Raw genomic sequence first — 24,207 nt, forward strand, 5'->3', positions numbered from 1 at the left:
TCCCCCCCCCCTCCGCCCTTCCCTCCTCCCCCCCCCCCTTCCCTTCCCGTAGATGTTGTGTAATGTAATGGTATGGATTATGTATGTACTAGGTTTGACATTCACATGTATTGTATGATGTTAAAACTATTTTTTTTATGTGGAAAAGCAATAAAAATTAATTTAAAAGAAAAGACTTTTTCTCAATTTGAGCTCAATAATAAATAATCATATTTCTAGTTGAAATAAATTACCAATGCAATTTTACACAGGTTTTTTTTGCTATATTAGCAGATTAGCAGATAGACTTTTTCTCATTTTGTTTTTATATTAATACTTAAACTTTGCAAAAAATAATAGCTAGTATAGACTCATTTAAGTGTCAAGGACATTTACTCTTAAGCTTAGTGAAACATAAATCAGAGTCTTAGAGCAACATTTTAAATGCACTGTTTATGTAAAATGCATTGCATGTTTCCTTGATATTTCATCAAATAGTTATTATTTAAGATGGATACAATTTTTCATTGGTGTCATTCTTTTTTTTATTTGGATTTTTTACAAATGACACTCTCCAATCCCATTATCAGTTCATTAGCATACATATTTCTGCAGATTTAAGTCCAGTTGGAAAGTATCTGCATGCATGTGTTGCCATAGAAAATATTTACATATAGTCTTATGCATGTTCTTATAAATACAGGAAAGTATTCATATTCTAAAAGTACCTGGTTTAGAAAGAAATCCATTGTGAAAAATGATGTTGATTATCTAAGATTTGTTCAATTCTTCAATAAAACATTCTTTGGATTTCTTCACCTTGATTGTATATTATGTTTGCAACAAGCTTTAAAAACTTCACATATCTGGCAGGATTTGATTTTGAATGGGTATACCCTAATGGAGAATGAGTTCATTACCTCAACCACGTGGCCAAAGTTACCTGAACAATGTCGACATAATAAACTACTGTTATAAAATAAAATAAATTATTCCTTGAAGTGGAGGTAACGTGTTACAATATTTCCTTAAAGGCTGTAACATTAAATGCAATTTTGGAAAATACAGCACCTACTGTAGTTGAGGTTTATGTAAAATGAAGTTATAATGATTTATAAGCTAGTCTTTCCATGTGATTGAAAAGCAACACGTAGTTGGCAGGATTTGAACCTACGCGGGGAGACCCCAATGGATTTCAATTCCATCGCCTTAACCACTCGGCCACAACTACCTTACTTGTGGCATAGTTCAAAAATTTGAGCTCAATAATAAATAATCATATTTCTAGTTGAAATAAATTACCAATGCAATTTTACACAGTTTTTTTTGCTATATTAGCAGATACACTTTGGCAAATATAATAGCTGATATAGATTAATGTAAAATGTAGGCGTCAAGGACATTTAATCTTGTGCATTATGAAACAGTCCATCACCTCATGCACTTGGCCACAGCTACCTGAACAGTACAGACATAATAACTTGGTGTTAAAAATTTATAGTTTTTTTTTAATTTGCTGAAATGGAGGTAACATGTTACAACATTTCATTAAAAGTTGTAACTTTAAAATCCATTTTGGAAAATTTAGCACCTAGTGGAGTTATATGGAAAAGTAAGTTTTAATGATTTAGAAGTTTAAATTTACATTTGATTGAAAGTTACACGTAGTTGGCAGGATTTGAACCTGCGCGGGGAACCCCCAATGGATTTCGAGTCCATCGCCTTAACCACTCGGCCACAACTACCTGACTAGCAGTTTACTGAAAACATTGAGAGCAGATATATTGTTTCAGATTTCTAGTTGGCAGAAAAAAACAATAGACTTTTTCTCATTTTGTTTTTATATTAATACTTAAACTTTGCAAAAAATAATAGCTAGTATAGACTCATGTAAGTGTCAAGGACATTTACTCTTAAGCTTAGTGAAACATAAATCAGAGTCTTAGAGCAACATTTTAAATGCACTGTTTATGTAAAATGCATTGCATGTTTCCTTGATATTTCATCAAATAGTTATTATTTAAGATGGATACAATTTTTCATTGGTGTCATTCTTTTTTTTATTTGGATTTTTTACAAATGACACTCTCCAATCCCATTATCAGTTCATTAGCATACATATTTCTGCAGATTTAAGTCCAGTTGGAAAGTATCTGCATGCATGTGTTGCCATAGAAAATATTTACATATAGTCTTATGCATGTTCTTATAAATACAGGAAAGTATTCATATTCTAAAAGTACCTGGTTTAGAAAGAAATCCATTGTGAAAAATGATGTTGATTATCTAAGATTTGTTCAATTCTTCAATAAAACATTCTTTGGATTTCTTCACCTTGATTGTATATTATGTTTGCAACAAGCTTTAAAAACTTCACATATCTGGCAGGATTTGATTTTGAATGGGTATACCCTAATGGAGAATGAGTTCATTACCTCAACCACGTGGCCAAAGTTACCTGAACAATGTCGACATAATAAACTACTGTTATAAAATAAAATAAATTATTCCTTGAAGTGGAGGTAACGTGTTACAATATTTCCTTAAAGGCTGTAACATTAAATGCAATTTTGGAAAATACAGCACCTACTGTAGTTGAGGTTTATGTAAAATGAAGTTATAATGATTTATAAGCTAGTCTTTCCATGTGATCGAAAAGCAACACGTAGTTGGCAGGATTTGAACCTACGCGGGGAGACCCCAATGGATTTCAAGTCCATCGCCTTAACCACTCGGCCACAACTACCTTACTTGTGGCATCGTTCAAAAATTTGAGCTCAATAATAAATAATCATATTTCTAGTTGAAATAAATTACCAATGCAATTTTACACAGGTTTTTTTTGCTATATTAGCAGATACACTTTGGCAAATATAATAGCTGATATAGATTAATGTAAAATGTAGGCGTCAAGGACATTTAATCTTGTGCATTATGAAACAGTCCATCACCTCATGCACTTGGCCACAGCTACCTGAACAGTACAGACATAATAACTTGGTGTTAAAAATTTATAGTTTTTTTTTAATTTGCTGAAATGGAGGTAACATGTTACAACATTTCATTAAAAGTTGTAACTTTAAAATCCATTTTGGAAAATTTAGCACCTAGTGGAGTTATATGGAAAAGTAAGTTTTAATGATTTAGAAGTTTAAATTTACATTTGATTGAAAAGTTACACGTAGTTGGCAGGATTTGAACCTGCGCGGGGAACCCCCAATGGATTTCGAGTCCATCGCCTTAACCACTCGGCCACAACTACCTGACTAGCAGTTTACCGAAAACATTGAGAGCAGATATATTGTTTCAGATTTCTAGTTGGCAGAAAAAAACAATAGACTTTTTCTCATTTTGTTTTTATATTAATACTTAAACTTTGCAAAAAATAATAGCTAGTATAGACTCATGTAAGTGTCAAGGACATTTACTCTTAAGCTTAGTGAAACATAAATCAGAGTCTTAGAGCAACATTTTAAATGCACTGTTTATGTAAAATGCATTGCATGTTTCCTTGATATTTCATCAAATAGTTATTATTTAAGATGGATACAATTGTTGCTATATTAATACTTAAACTTTGCAAAAAATAATAGCTAGTATAGACTCATGTAAGTGTCAAGGACATTTACTCTTAAGCTTAGTGAAACATAAATCAGAGTCTTAGAGCAACATTTTAAATGCACTGTTTATGTAAAATGCATTGCATGTTTCCTTGATATTTCATCAAATAGTTATTATTTAAGATGGATACAATTTTTCATTGGTGTCATTCTTTTTTTTATTTGGATTTTTTACAAATGACACTCTCCAATCCCATTATCAGTTCATTAGCATACATATTTCTGCAGATTTAAGTCCAGTTGGAAAGTATCTGCATGCATGTGTTGCCATAGAAAATATTTACATATAGTCTTATGCATGTTCTTATAAATACAGGAAAGTATTCATATTCTAAAAGTACCTGGTTTAGAAAGAAATCCATTGTGAAAAATGATGTTGATTATCTAAGATTTGTTCAATTCTTCAATAAAACATTCTTTGGATTTCTTCACCTTGATTGTATATTATGTTTGCAACAAGCTTTAAAAACTTCACATATCTGGCAGGATTTGATTTTGAATGGGTATACCCTAATGGAGAATGAGTTCATTACCTCAACCACGTGGCCAAAGTTACCTGAACAATGTCGACATAATAAACTACTGTTATAAAATAAAATAAATTATTCCTTGAAGTGGAGGTAACGTGTTACAATATTTCCTTAAAGGCTGTAACATTAAATGCAATTTTGGAAAATACAGCACCTACTGTAGTTGAGGTTTATGTAAAATGAAGTTATAATGATTTATAAGCTAGTCTTTCCATGTGATCGAAAAGCAAGACGTAGTTGGCAGGATTTGAACCTACGCGGGGAGACCCCAATGGATTTCAAGTCCATCGCCTTAACCACTCGGCCACAACTACCTTACTTGTGGCATAGTTCAAAAATTTGAGCTCAATAATAAATAATCATATTTCTAGTTGAAATAAATTACCAATGCAATTTTACACAGGTTTTTTTTGCTATATTAGCAGATTAGCAGATAGACTTTTTCTCATTTTGTTTTTATATTAATACTTAAACTTTGCAAAAAATAATAGCTAGTATAGACTCATTTAAGTGTCAAGGACATTTACTCTTAAGCTTAGTGAAACATAAATCAGAGTCTTAGAGCAACATTTTAAATGCACTGTTTATGTAAAATGCATTGCATGTTTCCTTGATATTTCATCAAATAGTTATTATTTAAGATGGATACAATTTTTCATTGGTGTCATTCTTTTTTTTATTTGGATTTTTTACAAATGACACTCTCCAATCCCATTATCAGTTCATTAGCATACATATTTCTGCAGATTTAAGTCCAGTTGGAAAGTATCTGCATGCATGTGTTGCCATAGAAAATATTTACATATAGTCTTATGCATGTTCTTATAAATACAGGAAAGTATTCATATTCTAAAAGTACCTGGTTTAGAAAGAAATCCATTGTGAAAAATGATGTTGATTATCTAAGATTTGTTCAATTCTTCAATAAAACATTCTTTGGATTTCTTCACCTTGATTGTATATTATGTTTGCAACAAGCTTTAAAAACTTCACATATCTGGCAGGATTTGATTTTGAATGGGTATACCCTAATGGAGAATGAGTTCATTACCTCAACCACGTGGCCAAAGTTACCTGAACAATGTCAACATAATAAACTACTGTTATAAAATAAAATAAATTATTCCTTGAAGTGGAGGTAACGTGTTACAATATTTCCTTAAAGGCTGTAACATTAAATGCAATTTTGGAAAAAACAGCACCTACTGTAGTTGAGGTTTATGTAAAATGAAGTTATAATGATTTATAAGCTAGTCTTTCCATGTGATTGAAAAGCAACACGTAGTTGGCAGGATTTGAACCTACGCGGGGAGACCCCAATGGATTTCAAGTCCATCGCCTTAACCACTCGGCCACAACTACCTTACTTGTGGCATCGTTCAAAAATTTGAGCTCAATAATAAATAATCATATTTCTAGTTGAAATAAATTACCAATGCAATTTTACACAGGTTTTTTTTGCTATATTAGCAGATACACTTTGGCAAATATAATAGCTGATATAGATTAATGTAAAATGTAGGCGTCAAGGACATTTAATCTTGTGCATTATGAAACAGTCCATCACCTCATGCACTTGGCCACAGCTACCTGAACAGTACAGACATAATAACTTGGTGTTAAAAATTTATAGTTTTTTTTTAATTTGCTGAAATGGAGGTAACATGTTACAACATTTCATTAAAAGTTGTAACTTTAAAATCCATTTTGGAAAATTTAGCACCTAGTGGAGTTATATGGAAAAGTAAGTTTTAATGATTTAGAAGTTTAAATTTACATTTGATTGAAAAGTTACACGAAGTTGGCAGGATTTGAACCTGCGCGGGGAACCCCCAATGGATTTCGAGTCCATCGCCTTAACCACTCGGCCACAACTACCTGACTAGCAGTTTACCGAAAACATTGAGAGCAGATATATTGTTTCAGATTTCTAGTTGGCATAAAAAAACAATAGACTTTTTCTCATTTTGTTTTTATATTAATACTTAAACTTTGCAAAAAATAATAGCTAGTATAGACTCATGTAAGTGTCAAGGACATTTACTCTTAAGCTTAGTGAAACATAAATCAGAGTCTTAGAGCAACATTTTAAATGCACTGTTTATGTAAAATGCATTGCATGTTTCCTTGATATTTCATCAAATAGTTATTATTTAAGATGGATACAATTTTTCATTGGTGTCATTCTTTTTTTTATTTGGATTTTTTACAAATGACACTCTCCAATCCCATTATCAGTTCATTAGCATACATATTTCTGCAGATTTAAGTCCAGTTGGAAAGTATCTGCATGCATGTGTTGCCATAGAAAATATTTACATATAGTCTTATGCATGTTCTTATAAATACAGGAAAGTATTCATATTCTAAAAGTACCTGGTTTAGAAAGAAATCCATTGTGAAAAATGATGTTGATTATCTAAGATTTGTTCAATTCTTCAATAAAACATTCTTTGGATTTCTTCACCTTGATTGTATATTATGTTTGCAACAAGCTTTAAAAACTTCACATATCTGGCAGGATTTGATTTTGAATGGGTATACCCTAATGGAGAATGAGTTCATTACCTCAACCACGTGGCCAAAGTTACCTGAACAATGTCGACATAATAAACTACTGTTATAAAATAAAATAAATTATTCCTTGAAGTGGAGGTAACGTGTTACAATATTTCCTTAAAGGCTGTAACATTAAATGCAATTTTGGAAAATACAGCACCTACTGTAGTTGAGGTTTATGTAAAATGAAGTTATAATGATTTATAAGCTAGTCTTTCCATGTAATTGAAAAGCAACACGTAGTTGGCAGGACCCCAATGGATTTCAAGTCCATCGCCTTAACCACTCGGCCACAACTACCTTACTTGTGGCATAGTTCAAAAATTTGAGCTCAATAATAAATAATCATATTTCTAGTTGAAATAAATTACCAATGCAATTTTACACAGTTTTTTTTTGCTATATTAGCAGATACACTTTGGCAAATATAATAGCTGATATAGATTAATGTAAAATGTAGGCGTCAAGGACATTTAATCTTGTGCATTATGAAACAGTCCATCACCTCATGCACTTGGCCACAGCTACCTGAACAGTACAGACATAATAACTTGGTGTTAAAAATTTATAGTTTTTTTTTAATTTGCTGAAATGGAGGTAACATGTTACAACATTTCATTAAAAGTTGTAACTTTAAAATCCATTTTGGAAAATTTAGCACCTAGTGGAGTTATATGGAAAAGTAAGTTTTAATGATTTAGAAGTTTAAATTTACATTTGATTGAAAGTTACACGTAGTTGGCAGGATTTGAACCTGCGCGGGGAACCCCCAATGGATTTCGAGTCCATCGCCTTAACCACTCGGCCACAACTACCTGACTAGCAGTTTACCGAAAACATTGAGAGCAGATATATTGTTTCAGATTTCTAGTTGGCAGAAAAAAACAATAGACTTTTTCTCGGACTTCCGGTTCCTGTAGCATGGAGTAGGCTGCAGGGAGAGCGAGCTCCGTTATCCCCCCCCTCTCGAAAGGACAGCGAGGAAGCCTACCTCCAAGCAATGCAGCAATGAAAAGGATACCTACAAGATTCCCCCCCCTCCTCTAACAAGAACTTTAAAAAACTACGGGGAAAACTGAGTTCTCTGCCGGTAACAGCTGACTGACACAACTGAAGCGGCAGCGATCGAGCCCAATCATACCTGGAGACAGCCCGGGCTGACAGTTTGCCGGTGGCTGAGACGCGGTGAGTTGTGACGCGAGACGGCAAGCGGCAACAGACGGAGAGCGGGTGGTTGAAGCCAGGCGGAACCCCAGCGAGGGATTGCATCCCCCGCCGGACAGAGAAGCTTCAACACCGACCGGAAGTGACGAGGATCGGTGACGCGGCGCCGCGCCGCACGGAGAACCACTGCAGACGGAGACCGGGCAGCTGAAGCCGGGTGGAACTCCCAGTGAGGGACTGCATCCCCGCCGGGTAGAGACGCAGAGTGGTGGCGCTGCGCTACACGGAGACCCACATACGGGATCGAGAGGACGGAGAGACCCTCCCCGGTGACCAGAGCAACAGCAGCCGAAGGCGGAGACAACCCGCAGGCACCCTTCAAACTGCCACCACGCATATACACTCCAGTGCGAGAAGAGAGGTAACAACTGATCCAAAACATTCAAGACTTGGTTACTGCGGCTGCTTAGAGTTGAAACAGACACTCACCCCCATTATCTCTAAGCCCTGTTTTCTGTCGATATTAAAACCTATAAAACATATAAAAGAGCTGCATAGAAGCTTATAAGAATTAAAGGCAAATGAGAAAGAGAGCACCTACAAAAACCACAGATATTGAACCCCGGCAGGACAATAACACCAGTAATATATGAATCTTGCCCAAATCCGATAGAAACGGATAAACCGTACCAGGAAGAACATCTGGGGAGAATAATAAACTGATAGACATCTATTTTACCCCCTTTAAAAGACTCACGGTACCAGGGTTTTACAAGTTTTTGTTATATGGAGAGATTTCTCTCGCCTACAATGCCGACAAAAGCCCAAAAGGAAAGGTTAGAGCGGGAACGGACTCGCCAAGCAGCAAACATGTCCACGCACAATCCTAGCGGCAGTAAACCGACAAGGAAATCAAGTGGCGTGGGGAACTCCAGTACCCACGAAGATTCCCTCTCACCTACCCCAAAACAAGATAAAAATGGAGAGGATTACCAAATGATGATTCAAGCTATTAAGCAAACACTTGAACCACTGCTACAAGTACAAGCAGAAGTTATGAAACAAGCAGTGGAAGAAATCAAAGGACAGGTGACACAGATTGCCGGCCGGGTCCAAGAAATGGAACAAAAAGTGGGAGACTTATTCCAAGACACAGCCCTGCTAAAAACACAGATGGCAGAAATGCAGAAGGCCTATCAGGCGATAAGCACAAAGCTAGAGGATTCAGAAAATAGAGCAAGAAGAAAAAACCTCAGAATTATTGGGATCCCAGAATCTGTGAAAGGCCCCCCACTTTTTTCCTTTCTGAAAAAAACCCTCCCAGAACTCTTGGAGATTCAAGCAAGTTGTGCAGACCTGGTAATCGAAAGGGCACACAGATTGGGGAAAATTAGAGAAGAAGATGAAGAGAGAGCGCGCCCGAGACCAGTAATTTTCAAATGCCTGAACTTCTTACATAAAGAAATAATCTGGAAAGCTTCAAGGAAAAAACATAATTTAAAATGGGAAGAAAATCAGATTTTATTGTTTCAGGATTATTCCGTCGACGTATCAAAAGCCAGAAGAGAATTCAGCCCGATATGCTCAGACCTGATAAAGACTGGGAGAAAGTTTATATTGATGTATCCAGCACGCCTTCGTCTATTGGAAGATGGAACTTATAAAGATTTCCTGAACCCAGGAGAAGCAAAGGCTTACTTAAGCCAAACGAGAAAACCAGAATAAACTACTCCCCACTTGCAGACAAAAGGGCAATAAAAGAAAAGGATAAGTGGGTGGTGGCTAGAAACGAGGGAGGAAAAGGGAGGGAGGGAAAAAAAAAGGGAAAAAAAAAAAAAAAAAGGGAAAAAAAAAAAAGAGAGAGAGATGGGCAATCCTAATAGGAAACAATGTAATAAAAAATAGAGAGGGGAGGGTTAGGAGCTTCAACTCCACGAGACGACAGAGCGGCGGCGAGGATAAGAATAAAATCTAGTGCCAACGCACACCCCGCACCCGCTCTGCCGCCTCTAAGGAAGTCTATTGATGGAAATTACAGCCAATGAGGAGGCATGTTCCCGGAGGGGAAAATGCCAAGGGGGGCACCCCTATCTCATTGCAGCGAGAATGTTGTAAAAATGATCTTATGTTTTGTATGTATAATACCCTAATGTTTCCCCACTCCCAGTTAGATAGGATTCCGAGCAGTAAACACCGAGGGTTATGCCCCACCCGACTTCGACATGCCAGGTCTTAAATTTGGCACATGGAACGTAGGAGGAATAAATTCCCCGGACAAAAGAAAAAAGGTCCTGACACATTTGAATAGATTGCATATTGAAATAGCTTGCCTGCAAGAGACACATTTAAAGGAAAATGAAAAAGAAAAGTTAAATATGATGAGGAGAAAAGTGGTGGCAGCAGCCCCCTTTAACTCCAAATCGAGAGGAGTGGCAATTTTAATAGCATCTCATTTGCAATATGAAATAAATACAGTGATAACTGACAAAGCAGGAAGGTATATAATTGTTGATATCTGTATAGAAAAAACGAGATACATATTATGTTCCCTGTATGCGCCGAATGTATATGATAAAAATTTTTTACTTAAGGTAATAGCGATTCTGAGCCCGTATATTACATGCAATCTGATAATTAATGGCGACTTTAATCTAGTTACATCAAACTATATGGATAGGAATCTCTATAGGGCAAAGAGACATCCAATACCTAGTTTAGGGATGAAATGGTTCTGTGAACAACTAAAACTGGTAGATATCTGGAGAGCTGCACATCCAATAGAAAGAGAATTCACATGCCATTCCAAAGTATATGATTCACTATCAAGGATTGATTATGTACTATGCTCAGAGTCGCTGTTCCCGAAAGTACTAGCAACAGAAATAGAAACAATAGTTATATCAGATCATGCGGTGGTATGGGCCAAGATAGTAGCAATACAAGATAAGGGTCCATATAGACAATGGAGATTCCCAGTGGCCCTAAGTAAAACAATTAAATTTAAGGAAAAATTAAAAGCAGCATGGGTGGAGTACAGGGAAAACAACAAAAAAGAAGCAGAGGAAAACATTCAAAACTTCTGGCAGGCGGCGAAGGCAGTGTTAAGGGGAACAATAATAGCACATGAATCACAGAGGAAAAAACAATTTAGAACATCATATAAAGAAGTACAACAAAACCTGACAGCAGCCTTCCAAAAATTTAAAGAAAATCCGACCCTTTTAGCAAAACAAGATTTAGTATTGGCCAGACAAAAATTTGAAAACAATCTACAAGAAATAGGAGATAAATATATATTTCAAAAAGATGCTAGATTTCATAAATTGGGTGATAGAACAGGAAGGATACTATCCAACCTCCTTAAGGCCCCACAGACAACAAAAATAATCTCAGCTCTGAAAGGCCAAGGAGGAATAAAAACAGGAAACAGACAAATAGTAGGAATATTCCGAGAATTCTATGAAGAAATATACACAGACGATCAACCAGATAATATAGGAAAAAATATATTCTGGAGTAAAATAACTTTACCCCAAGCGCCCCAGGATTTAACAGATAAAATAGTATCTCCGATAACAAATTTAGAAGTACAGCAGGCCATAAAAGCACTTAAAATAAATAAAGCCCCCGGCCCAGATGGGTTCACGGGAGAATTTTATAAAATCTTGGTGGACGACATCTCAGAAGAACTGACAAATTTTCTGAACTCAATACTGAAGTTGCAGAAAGTCCCAAAATTTTTTAACATGGCGCTTATAAAATTACTTCCGAAAAAAGACAGGGATCCAATTTTACCAGGCTCATATCGCCCGATTTCATTATTAAATGTGGACTATAAAATTTTTACTAAAATCCTTGCAGACAGAATGAAAATATATATGCCAAACCTAGTAAATAAAGATCAGACAGGATTCATCTGGGGGAGACATTCGACCTGCAATATAAGAAAAGTAATGGCAGCAGCTCAATGGCTAGAGCAAAAGCAGAACAAGAGTCCAAATATATTAATGGCAATAGACGCCGAAAAGGCCTTTGATATGTTGTCCTGGGACCATCTCATGGAAACATTAAAAAGATTTGGCTTTTCAGAAACTTTTATAGAAATTTTGAAAGCAATATATAGAGGGTCGCAATCCCAAATCCTATGTAATGGATATTTATCGGACCCAATTAACATCAAAAGAGGAACCAGGCAAGGGTGCCCAATGTCCCCACTGCTATTTGCCCTGGCAATAGAGCCCCTGGCCATAGCGCTGAGAACAAATAAAGAATTTAGAGGGATAACAATAGGCAATCAGGAGATTAAAACCTCTCTGTTTGCCGATGACCTACTACTTTTTGTCTCAGACCCAGAATTCTCAATGCCAAATATACATAAGACAATCGAGCAATTTGAAACATTTGCAGGCTATAAGGTTAATCAGAGCAAATCCGAGATATTAAGTCTAGGGGGGACAATTATACCAACAGCTTTACAGCAAGCGTACCCCCAATATAAATATGCCCCTAAAGCAATAAAATACCTGGGAGTGAGAGTTACCCCTAAAAACGCAGATTTATATAAGAATAACTTCTCCCCAGTAATCAAAAAAATAATAAAACAATTAAAAAATTGGAATAGTCTTCCTATATCCCTTCTGGGTCGAGCGGCCGTAATTAAGGCAGTGGCCTTTCCTAAACTGGCTTATTTAATCCAGATGATCCCGATGAGTATCTCAAAAGGAGATATCCAAAGTTGCAATAAAGCTTTCCTAAAATTTCTATGGGCGGGAAAAAGAACAAGAATAGCCCAAAAAAAACTTCGATTAAAATGGGAAGAAGGGGGACTGGCTATCCCTGATATAGAATTGTTTGCCTTAGCGGTCTCATTTAGATATATATCAGACTGGATTCTGCGAAGATCGATATACACAAACTTCGATCTAGAAGAAACGTTAGTAGCACCATATTCATTAAGTGCATTATTGCACACACCAAGAAATAAAATCCCATTGGGTATAAGATCAAACCTGATATTCTCATCGGCCCATTCGGCATGGATAAAAATACATAAATGCCTACAAACTTCATATACTAAATCGAAATATATTCCAATACAGGGAAACCCCCTCTTCATCCCAGCCATGGAAAATAAAATATTCAAAGAATGGGGAAAAAAGGGAATCATGGAAATCAAAGATGTGTACGACCCGGGAGGAGAAATATATACTTATCAAAGCCTGACAGAGAAATTTAATCTAGAAACATCACAATTTTACATGTATTTGCAATTAAGACACTACACTCAGAGTATAATGAATCCCTTAAACACAAAAGTGAATAATTTAGAATGCAAAAAAATAGAGAATTTATTAAAAAAGAAAACTCCTTACAAAACCAAATTTCTATATTGGGAATTAGTTATGAGCAAAACACAAAAGGTATGGGAAACACTACAAAAGGCTTGGGAGAAAGACTTCCCAGAAGGGAATAAAGTAATAGAAAGGTTCACACACATAGGGAAGGCACTGAGAGTACTGCCTTCTGCAATGCTCCAAGAGGTGCACTTCCGCACACTACATAGAACATATATTTCACAAGGGCAACGAAAATATATGACACAAGAAGAAGAGGGCATATGCCCAAAATGTAAAGCACCAAATGCACTTTTTAAACACAATTTTTGGGAATGCACGAAAATTAAACGATATTGGTATAAAGTAATAAATTATATAAATCACATTTTCCGATTGCAAGTGGGTCTTGACTATAGAGCACTTTTATGGGCAGAATTTTCTGGGTGGGATCTAAGTCACTATGGAAGAGACTTAATTCCAATTATAACGATAATTGTAACACTTGCAAAAAAAACAAAATTGAGAAATTGGACAATCAAAGCCCCCCCCAGATTAGATTCCATGAGAAATAGTTTAATGAAAACCCTGTATATGGAAAAATATAATGCGGTAATGGAGCCAAAGACAGGAGGAAAGAGATTTTATAATAGATGGGGAAGTTTTATTGAAACATTAGAAACACAAACGCAACATCAAATTATAGCCCCCTTTAAAGGAACGAAGTGGTATAGAAGACTAATAGAAGACTAATGGAAGGAAAAAAAAAAAAAAAAAAAAGAGACCAAATAGAGGTATACCCAAATAACAAATAAGGAAAAAGAACAGGAAATCCTAGTCTGACTTCCCTCCCCTCCCCCCCTCCCGTCCCCTCCCCCCCTCCCGTCCCCCCCCCCCCTCCGCCCTTCCCTCCTCCCCCCCCCTTCCCTTCCCGTAGATGTTGTGTAATGTAATGGTATGGATTATGTATGTACTAGGTTTGACATTCACATGTATTGTATGATGTTAAAACTATTTTTTTTATGTGGAAAAGCAATAAAAATTAATTTAAAAGAAAAGACTTTTTCTCATTTTGTTTTTATATTAATACTTAAACTTTGCAAAAAATAATAGCTAGTATAGACTCATGTAAGTGTCAAGGACATTTACTCTTAAGCTTAGTGAAACATAAATCAGAGTCTTAGAGCAACATTTTAAATGCACTGTTTATGTAAAATGCATTGCATGTTTCCTTGATATTTCATCAAATAGTTATTATTTAAGATGGATACAATTTTTCATTGGTGTCATTCTTTTTTTTTATTTGGATTTTTTACAAATGACACTCTCCAATCCCATTATCAGTTCATTAGCATACATATTTCTGCAGATTTAAGTCCAGTTGGAAAGTATCTGCATGCATGTGTTGCCATAGAAAATATTTACATATAGTCTTATGCATGTTCTTATAAATACAGGAAAGTATTCATATTCTAAAAGTACCTGGTTTAGAAAGAAATCCATTGTGAAAAATGATGTTGATTATCTAAGATTTGTTCAATTCTTCAATAAAACATTCTTTGGATTTCTTCACCTTGATTGTATATTATGTTTGCAACAAGCTTTAAAAACTTCACATATCTGGCAGGATTTGATTTTGAATGGGTATACCCTAATGGAGAATGAGTTCATTACCTCAACCACGTGGCCAAAGTTACCTGAACAATGTCGACATAATAAACTACTGTTATAAAATAAAATAAATTATTCCTTGAAGTGGAGGTAACGTGTTACAATATTTCCTTAAAGGCTGTAACATTAAATGCAATTTTGGAAAATACAGCACCTACTGTAGTTGAGGTTTATGTAAAATGAAGTTATAATGATTTATAAGCTAGTCTTTCCATGTGATTGAAAAGCAACACGTAGTTGGCAGGATTTGAACCTACGCGGGGAGACCCCAATGGATTTCAATTCCATCGCCTTAACCACTCGGCCACAACTACCTTACTTGTGGCATAGTTCAAAAATTTGAGCTCAATAATAAATAATCATATTTCTAGTTGAAATAAATTACCAATGCAATTTTACACAGGTTTTTTTTGCTATATTAGCAGATACACTTTGGCAAATATAATAGCTGATATAGATTAATGTAAAATGTAGGCGTCAAGGACATTTAATCTTGTGCATTATGAAACAGTCCATCACCTCATGCACTTGGCCACAGCTACCTGAACAGTACAGACATAATAACTTGGTGTTAAAAATTTATAGTTTTTTTTTAATTTGCTGAAATGGAGGTAACATGTTACAACATTTCATTAAAAGTTGTAACTTTAAAATCCATTTTGGAAAATTTAGCACCTAGTGGAGTTATATGGAAAAGTAAGTTTTAATGATTTAGAAGTTTAAATTTACATTTGATTGAAAGTTACACGTAGTTGGCAGGATTTGAACCTGCGCGGGGAACCCCCAATGGATTTCGAGTCCATCGCCTTAACCACTCGGCCACAACTACCTGACTAGCAGTTTACTGAAAACATTGAGAGCAGATATATTGTTTCAGATTTCTAGTTGGCAGAAAAAAACAATAGACTTTTTCTCATTTTGTTTTTATATTAATACTTAAACTTTGCAAAAAATAATAGCTAGTATAGACTCATGTAAGTGTCAAGGACATTTACTCTTAAGCTTAGTGAAACATAAATCAGAGTCTTAGAGCAACATTTTAAATGCACTGTTTATGTAAAATGCATTGCATGTTTCCTTGATATTTCATCAAATAGTTATTATTTAAGATGGATACAATTTTTCATTGGTGTCATTCTTTTTTTTATTTGGATTTTTTACAAATGACACTCTCCAATCCCATTATCAGTTCATTAGCATACATATTTCTGCAGATTTAAGTCCAGTTGGAAAGTATCTGCATGCATGTGTTGCCATAGAAAATATTTACATATAGTCTTATGCATGTTCTTATAAATACAGGAAAGTATTCATATTCTAAAAGTACCTGGTTTAGAAAGAAATCCATTGTGAAAAATGATGTTGATTATCTAAGATTTGTTCAATTCTTCAATAAAACATTCTTTGGATTTCTTCACCTTGATTGTATATTATGTTTGCAACAAGCTTTAAAAACTTCACATATCTGGCAGGATTTGATTTTGAATGGGTATACCCTAATGGAGAATGAGTTCATTACCTCAACCACGTGGCCAAAGTTACCTGAACAATGTCGACATAATAAACTACTGTTATAAAATAAAATAAATTATTCCTTGAAGTGGAGGTAACGTGTTACAATATTTCCTTAAAGGCTGTAACATTAAATGCAATTTTGGAAAATACAGCACCTACTGTAGTTGAGGTTTATGTAAAATGAAGTTATAATGATTTATAAGCTAGTCTTTCCATGTGATCGAAAAGCAACACGTAGTTGGCAGGATTTGAACCTACGCGGGGAGACCCCAATGGATTTCAAGTCCATCGCCTTAACCACTCGGCCACAACTACCTTACTTGTGGCATCGTTCAAAAATTTGAGCTCAATAATAAATAATCATATTTCTAGTTGAAATAAATTACCAATGCAATTTTACACAGGTTTTTTTTGCTATATTAGCAGATACACTTTGGCAAATATAATAGCTGATATAGATTAATGTAAAATGTAGGCGTCAAGGACATTTAATCTTGTGCATTATGAAACAGTCCATCACCTCATGCACTTGGCCACAGCTACCTGAACAGTACAGACATAATAACTTGGTGTTAAAAATTTATAGTTTTTTTTTAATTTGCTGAAATGGAGGTAACATGTTACAACATTTCATTAAAAGTTGTAACTTTAAAATCCATTTTGGAAAATTTAGCACCTAGTGGAGTTATATGGAAAAGTAAGTTTTAATGATTTAGAAGTTTAAATTTACATTTGATTGAAAAGTTACACGTAGTTGGCAGGATTTGAACCTGCGCGGGGAACCCCCAATGGATTTCGAGTCCATCGCCTTAACCACTCGGCCACAACTACCTGACTAGCAGTTTACCGAAAACATTGAGAGCAGATATATTGTTTCAGATTTCTAGTTGGCAGAAAAAAACAATAGACTTTTTCTCATTTTGTTTTTATATTAATACTTAAACTTTGCAAAAAATAATAGCTAGTATAGACTCATGTAAGTGTCAAGGACATTTACTCTTAAGCTTAGTGAAACATAAATCAGAGTCTTAGAGCAACATTTTAAATGCACTGTTTATGTAAAATGCATTGCATGTTTCCTTGATATTTCATCAAATAGTTATTATTTAAGATGGATACAATTGTTGCTATATTAATACTTAAACTTTGCAAAAAATAATAGCTAGTATAGACTCATGTAAGTGTCAAGGACATTTACTCTTAAGCTTAGTGAAACATAAATCAGAGTCTTAGAGCAACATTTTAAATGCACTGTTTATGTAAAATGCATTGCATGTTTCCTTGATATTTCATCAAATAGTTATTATTTAAGATGGATACAATTTTTCATTGGTGTCATTCTTTTTTTTATTTGGATTTTTTACAAATGACACTCTCCAATCCCATTATCAGTTCATTAGCATACATATTTCTGCAGATTTAAGTCCAGTTGGAAAGTATCTGCATGCATGTGTTGCCATAGAAAATATTTACATATAGTCTTATGCATGTTCTTATAAATACAGGAAAGTATTCATATTCTAAAAGTACCTGGTTTAGAAAGAAATCCATTGTGAAAAATGATGTTGATTATCTAAGATTTGTTCAATTCTTCAATAAAACATTCTTTGGATTTCTTCACCTTGATTGTATATTATGTTTGCAACAAGCTTTAAAAACTTCACATATCTGGCAGGATTTGATTTTGAATGGGTATACCCTAATGGAGAATGAGTTCATTACCTCAACCACGTGGCCAAAGTTACCTGAACAATGTCGACATAATAAACTACTGTTATAAAATAAAATAAATTATTCCTTGAAGTGGAGGTAACGTGTTACAATATTTCCTTAAAGGCTGTAACATTAAATGCAATTTTGGAAAATACAGCACCTACTGTAGTTGAGGTTTATGTAAAATGAAGTTATAATGATTTATAAGCTAGTCTTTCCATGTGATCGAAAAGCAAGACGTAGTTGGCAGGATTTGAACCTACGCGGGGAGACCCCAATGGATTTCAAGTCCATCGCCTTAACCACTCGGCCACAACTACCTTACTTGTGGCATAGTTCAAAAATTTGAGCTCAATAATAAATAATCATATTTCTAGTTGAAATAAATTACCAATGCAATTTTACACAGGTTTTTTTTGCTATATTAGCAGATTAGCAGATAGACTTTTTCTCATTTTGTTTTTATATTAATACTTAAACTTTGCAAAAAATAATAGCTAGTATAGACTCATTTAAGTGTCAAGGACATTTACTCTTAAGCTTAGTGAAACATAAATCAGAGTCTTAGAGCAACATTTTAAATGCACTGTTTATGTAAAATGCATTGCATGTTTCCTTGATATTTCATCAAATAGTTATTATTTAAGATGGATACAATTTTTCATTGGTGTCATTCTTTTTTTTATTTGGATTTTTTACAAATGACACTCTCCAATCCCATTATCAGTTCATAAGCATACATATTTCTGCAGATTTAAGTCCAGTTGGAAAGTATCTGCATGCATGTGTTGCCATAGAAAATATTTACATATAGTCTTATGCATGTTCTTATAAATACAGGAAAGTATTCATATTCTAAAAGTACCTGGTTTAGAAAGAAATCCATTGTGAAAAATGATGTTGATTATCTAAGATTTGTTCAATTCTTCAATAAAACATTCTTTGGATTTCTTCACCTTGATTGTATATTATGTTTGCAACAAGCTTTAAAAACTTCACATATCTGGCAGGATTTGATTTTGAATGGGTATACCCTAATGGAGAATGAGTTCATTACCTCAACCACGTGGCCAAAGTTACCTGAACAATGTCAACATAATAAACTACTGTTATAAAATAAAATAAATTATTCCTTGAAGTGGAGGTAACGTGTTACAATATTTCCTTAAAGGCTGTAACATTAAATGCAATTTTGGAAAAAACAGCACCTACTGTAGTTGAGGTTTATGTAAAATGAAGTTATAATGATTTATAAGCTAGTCTTTCCATGTGATTGAAAAGCAACACGTAGTTGGCAGGATTTGAACCTACGCGGGGAGACCCCAATGGATTTCAAGTCCATCGCCTTAACCACTCGGCCACAACTACCTTACTTGTGGCATCGTTCAAAAATTTGAGCTCAATAATAAATAATCATATTTCTAGTTGAAATAAATTACCAATGCAATTTTACACAGGTTTTTTTTGCTATATTAGCAGATACACTTTGGCAAATATAATAGCTGATATAGATTAATGTAAAATGTAGGCGTCAAGGACATTTAATCTTGTGCATTATGAAACAGTCCATCACCTCATGCACTTGGCCACAGCTACCTGAACAGTACAGACATAATAACTTGGTGTTAAAAATTTATAGTTTTTTTTTAATTTGCTGAAATGGAGGTAACATGTTACAACATTTCATTAAAAGTTGTAACTTTAAAATCCATTTTGGAAAATTTAGCACCTAGTGGAGTTATATGGAAAAGTAAGTTTTAATGATTTAGAAGTTTAAATTTACATTTGATTGAAAAGTTACACGAAGTTGGCAGGATTTGAACCTGCGCGGGGAACCCCCAATGGATTTCGAGTCCATCGCCTTAACCACTCGGCCACAACTACCTGACTAGCAGTTTACCGAAAACATTGAGAGCAGATATATTGTTTCAGATTTCTAGTTGGCAGAAAAAAACAATAGACTTTTTCTCATTTTGTTTTTATATTAATACTTAAACTTTGCAAAAAATAATAGCTAGTATAGACTCATGTAAGTGTCAAGGACATTTACTCTTAAGCTTAGTGAAACATAAATCAGAGTCTTAGAGCAACATTTTAAATGCACTGTTTATGTAAAATGCATTGCATGTTTCCTTGATATTTCATCAAATAGTTATTATTTAAGATGGATACAATTTTTCATTGGTGTCATTCTTTTTTTTATTTGGATTTTTTACAAATGACACTCTCCAATCCCATTATCAGTTCATTAGCATACATATTTCTGCAGATTTAAGTCCAGTTGGAAAGTATCTGCATGCATGTGTTGCCATAGAAAATATTTACATATAGTCTTATGCATGTTCTTATAAATACAGGAAAGTATTCATATTCTAAAAGTACCTGGTTTAGAAAGAAATCCATTGTGAAAAATGATGTTGATTATCTAAGATTTGTTCAATTCTTCAATAAAACATTCTTTGGATTTCTTCACCTTGATTGTATATTATGTTTGCAACAAGCTTTAAAAACTTCACATATCTGGCAGGATTTGATTTTGAATGGGTATACCCTAATGGAGAATGAGTTCATTACCTCAACCACGTGGCCAAAGTTACCTGAACAATGTCGACATAATAAACTACTGTTATAAAATAAAATAAATTATTCCTTGAAGTGGAGGTAACGTGTTACAATATTTCCTTAAAGGCTGTAACATTAAATGCAATTTTGGAAAATACAGCACCTACTGTAGTTGAGGTTTATGTAAAATGAAGTTATAATGATTTATAAGCTAGTCTTTCCATGTAATTGAAAAGCAACACGTAGTTGGCAGGACCCCAATGGATTTCAAGTCCATCGCCTTAACCACTCGGCCACAACTACCTTACTTGTGGCATAGTTCAAAAATTTGAGCTCAATAATAAATAATCATATTTCTAGTTGAAATAAATTACCAATGCAATTTTACACAGTTTTTTTTTGCTATATTAGCAGATACACTTTGGCAAATATAATAGCTGATATAGATTAATGTAAAATGTAGGCGTCAAGGACATTTAATCTTGTGCATTATGAAACAGTCCATCACCTCATGCACTTGGCCACAGCTACCTGAACAGTACAGACATAATAACTTGGTGTTAAAAATTTATAGTTTTTTTTTAATTTGCTGAAATGGAGGTAACATGTTACAACATTTCATTAAAAGTTGTAACTTTAAAATCCATTTTGGAAAATTTAGCACCTAGTGGAGTTATATGGAAAAGTAAGTTTTAATGATTTAGAAGTTTAAATTTACATTTGATTGAAAGTTACACGTAGTTGGCAGGATTTGAACCTGCGCGGGGAACCCCCAATGGATTTCGAGTCCATCGCCTTAACCACTCGGCCACAACTACCTGACTAGCAGTTTACCGAAAACATTGAGAGCAGATATATTGTTTCAGATTTCTAGTTGGCAGAAAAAAACAATAGACTTTTTCTCGGACTTCCGGTTCCTGTAGCATGGAGTAGGCTGCAGGGAGAGCGAGCTCCGTTATCCCCCCCCTCTCGAAAGGACAGCGAGGAAGCCTACCTCCAAGCAATGCAGCAATGAAAAGGATACCTACAAGATTCCCCCCCCTCCTCTAACAAGAACTTTAAAAAACTACGGGGAAAACTGAGTTCTCTGCCGGTAACAGCTGACTGACACAACTGAAGCGGCAGCGATCGAGCCCAATCATACCTGGAGACAGCCCGGGCTGACAGTTTGCCGGTGGCTGAGACGCGGTGAGTTGTGACGCGAGACGGCAAGCGGCAACAGACGGAGAGCGGGTGGTTGAAGCCAGGCGGAACCCCAGCGAGGGATTGCATCCCCCGCCGGACAGAGAAGCTTCAACACCGACCGGAAGTGACGAGGATCGGTGACGCGGCGCCGCGCCGCACGGAGAACCACTGCAGACGGAGACCGGGCAGCTGAAGCCGGGTGGAACTCCCAGTGAGGGACTGCATCCCCGCCGGGTAGAGACGCAGAGTGGTGGCGCTGCGCTACACGGAGACCCACATACGGGATCGAGAGGACGGAGAGACCCTCCCCGGTGACCAGAGCAACAGCAGCCGAAGGCGGAGACAACCCGCAGGCACCCTTCAAACTGCCACCACGCATATACACTCCAGTGCGAGAAGAGAGGTAACAACTGATCCAAAACATTCAAGACTTGGTTACTGCGGCTGCTTAGAGTTGAAACAGACACTCACCCCCATTATCTCTAAGCCCTGTTTTCTGTCGATATTAAAACCTATAAAACATATAAAAGAGCTGCATAGAAGCTTATAAGAATTAAAGGCAAATGAGAAAGAGAGCACCTACAAAAACCACAGATATTGAACCCCGGCAGGACAATAACACCAGTAATATATGAATCTTGCCCAAATCCGATAGAAACGGATAAACCGTACCAGGAAGAACATCTGGGGAGAATAATAAACTGATAGACATCTATTTTACCCCCTTTAAAAGACTCACGGTACCAGGGTTTTACAAGTTTTTGTTATATGGAGAGATTTCTCTCGCCTACAATGCCGACAAAAGCCCAAAAGGAAAGGTTAGAGCGGGAACGGACTCGCCAAGCAGCAAACATGTCCACGCACAATCCTAGCGGCAGTAAACCGACAAGGAAATCAAGTGGCGTGGGGAACTCCAGTACCCACGAAGATTCCCTCTCACCTACCCCAAAACAAGATAAAAATGGAGAGGATTACCAAATGATGATTCAAGCTATTAAGCAAACACTTGAACCACTGCTACAAGTACAAGCAGAAGTTATGAAACAAGCAGTGGAAGAAATCAAAGGACAGGTGACACAGATTGCCGGCCGGGTCCAAGAAATGGAACAAAAAGTGGGAGACTTATTCCAAGACACAGCCCTGCTAAAAACACAGATGGCAGAAATGCAGAAGGCCTATCAGGCGATAAGCACAAAGCTAGAGGATTCAGAAAATAGAGCAAGAAGAAAAAACCTCAGAATTATTGGGATCCCAGAATCTGTGAAAGGCCCCCCACTTTTTTCCTTTCTGAAAAAAACCCTCCCAGAACTCTTGGAGATTCAAGCAAGTTGTGCAGACCTGGTAATCGAAAGGGCACACAGATTGGGGAAAATTAGAGAAGAAGATGAAGAGAGAGCGCGCCCGAGACCAGTAATTTTCAAATGCCTGAACTTCTTACATAAAGAAATAATCTGGAAAGCTTCAAGGAAAAAACATAATTTAAAATGGGAAGAAAATCAGATTTTATTGTTTCAGGATTATTCCGTCGACGTATCAAAAGCCAGAAGAGAATTCAGCCCGATATGCTCAGACCTGATAAAGACTGGGAGAAAGTTTATATTGATGTATCCAGCACGCCTTCGTCTATTGGAAGATGGAACTTATAAAGATTTCCTGAACCCAGGAGAAGCAAAGGCTTACTTAAGCCAAACGAGAAAACCAGAATAAACTACTCCCCACTTGCAGACAAAAGGGCAATAAAAGAAAAGGATAAGTGGGTGGTGGCTAGAAACGAGGGAGGAAAAGGGAGGGAGGGAAAAAAAAAAAAGGGAAAAAAAAAAAAAAAAGGGAAAAAAAAAAAAGAGAGAGAGATGGGCAATCCTAATAGGAAACAATGTAATAAAAAATAGAGAGGGGAGGGTTAGGAGCTTCAACTCCACGAGACGACAGAGCGGCGGCGAGGATAAGAATAAAATCTAGTGCCAACGCACACCCCGCACCCGCTCTGCCGCCTCTAAGGAAGTCTATTGATGGAAATTACAGCCAATGAGGAGGCATGTTCCCGGAGGGGAAAATGCCAAGGGGGGCACCCCTATCTCATTGCAGCGAGAATGTTGTAAAAATGATCTTATGTTTTGTATGTATAATACCCTAATGTTTCCCCACTCCCAGTTAGATAGGATTCCGAGCAGTAAACACCGAGGGTTATGCCCCACCCGACTTCGACATGCCAGGTCTTAAATTTGGCACATGGAACGTAGGAGGAATAAATTCCCCGGACAAAAGAAAAAAGGTCCTGACACATTTGAATAGATTGCATATTGAAATAGCTTGCCTGCAAGAGACACATTTAAAGGAAAATGAAAAAGAAAAGTTAAATATGATGAGGAGAAAAGT

The 24,207-nt window shown here is 35.8% G+C and overlaps 16 non-coding genes across 16 annotated transcripts; all 16 read right to left on the minus strand.

Annotated features, from left to right (window-relative positions):
- Positions 1–1,128: 1,128 nt before the first annotated feature.
- On the minus strand, positions 1,129–1,210 carry TRNAS-UGA (transfer RNA serine (anticodon UGA)). The gene has a single exon. It is a non-coding gene; the product is annotated as a tRNA-Ser (tRNA).
- A 432-nt stretch (positions 1,211–1,642) lies between these two features.
- Positions 1,643–1,724, minus strand: TRNAS-CGA (transfer RNA serine (anticodon CGA)). Its single transcript has one exon. It is a non-coding gene; the product is annotated as a tRNA-Ser (tRNA).
- Positions 1,725–2,643: 919 nt separating this feature from the next.
- On the minus strand, positions 2,644–2,725 carry TRNAS-UGA (transfer RNA serine (anticodon UGA)). Its single transcript has one exon. It is a non-coding gene; the product is annotated as a tRNA-Ser (tRNA).
- Positions 2,726–3,159: 434 nt separating this feature from the next.
- Positions 3,160–3,241, minus strand: TRNAS-CGA (transfer RNA serine (anticodon CGA)). The gene has a single exon. It is a non-coding gene; the product is annotated as a tRNA-Ser (tRNA).
- Positions 3,242–4,361: 1,120 nt separating this feature from the next.
- Positions 4,362–4,443, minus strand: TRNAS-UGA (transfer RNA serine (anticodon UGA)). Its single transcript has one exon. It is a non-coding gene; the product is annotated as a tRNA-Ser (tRNA).
- Positions 4,444–5,409: 966 nt separating this feature from the next.
- On the minus strand, positions 5,410–5,491 carry TRNAS-UGA (transfer RNA serine (anticodon UGA)). The gene has a single exon. It is a non-coding gene; the product is annotated as a tRNA-Ser (tRNA).
- A 434-nt stretch (positions 5,492–5,925) lies between these two features.
- Positions 5,926–6,007, minus strand: TRNAS-CGA (transfer RNA serine (anticodon CGA)). The gene has a single exon. It is a non-coding gene; the product is annotated as a tRNA-Ser (tRNA).
- Positions 6,008–7,421: 1,414 nt separating this feature from the next.
- TRNAS-CGA (transfer RNA serine (anticodon CGA)) lies at positions 7,422–7,503 on the minus strand. The gene has a single exon. It is a non-coding gene; the product is annotated as a tRNA-Ser (tRNA).
- A 7,585-nt stretch (positions 7,504–15,088) lies between these two features.
- Positions 15,089–15,170, minus strand: TRNAS-UGA (transfer RNA serine (anticodon UGA)). Its single transcript has one exon. It is a non-coding gene; the product is annotated as a tRNA-Ser (tRNA).
- A 433-nt stretch (positions 15,171–15,603) lies between these two features.
- TRNAS-CGA (transfer RNA serine (anticodon CGA)) lies at positions 15,604–15,685 on the minus strand. Its single transcript has one exon. It is a non-coding gene; the product is annotated as a tRNA-Ser (tRNA).
- A 919-nt stretch (positions 15,686–16,604) lies between these two features.
- TRNAS-UGA (transfer RNA serine (anticodon UGA)) lies at positions 16,605–16,686 on the minus strand. Its single transcript has one exon. It is a non-coding gene; the product is annotated as a tRNA-Ser (tRNA).
- A 434-nt stretch (positions 16,687–17,120) lies between these two features.
- On the minus strand, positions 17,121–17,202 carry TRNAS-CGA (transfer RNA serine (anticodon CGA)). The gene has a single exon. It is a non-coding gene; the product is annotated as a tRNA-Ser (tRNA).
- Positions 17,203–18,322: 1,120 nt separating this feature from the next.
- TRNAS-UGA (transfer RNA serine (anticodon UGA)) lies at positions 18,323–18,404 on the minus strand. Its single transcript has one exon. It is a non-coding gene; the product is annotated as a tRNA-Ser (tRNA).
- A 966-nt stretch (positions 18,405–19,370) lies between these two features.
- Positions 19,371–19,452, minus strand: TRNAS-UGA (transfer RNA serine (anticodon UGA)). Its single transcript has one exon. It is a non-coding gene; the product is annotated as a tRNA-Ser (tRNA).
- Positions 19,453–19,886: 434 nt separating this feature from the next.
- TRNAS-CGA (transfer RNA serine (anticodon CGA)) lies at positions 19,887–19,968 on the minus strand. Its single transcript has one exon. It is a non-coding gene; the product is annotated as a tRNA-Ser (tRNA).
- Positions 19,969–21,382: 1,414 nt separating this feature from the next.
- TRNAS-CGA (transfer RNA serine (anticodon CGA)) lies at positions 21,383–21,464 on the minus strand. Its single transcript has one exon. It is a non-coding gene; the product is annotated as a tRNA-Ser (tRNA).
- Positions 21,465–24,207: the final 2,743 nt, after the last annotated feature.

This window comes from Crinia signifera, chromosome 11, assembly GCF_055691185.1.
Source record: "Crinia signifera chromosome 11, ASM5569118v1, whole genome shotgun sequence".
Lineage (NCBI taxonomy): Eukaryota > Metazoa > Chordata > Amphibia > Anura > Myobatrachidae > Crinia > Crinia signifera.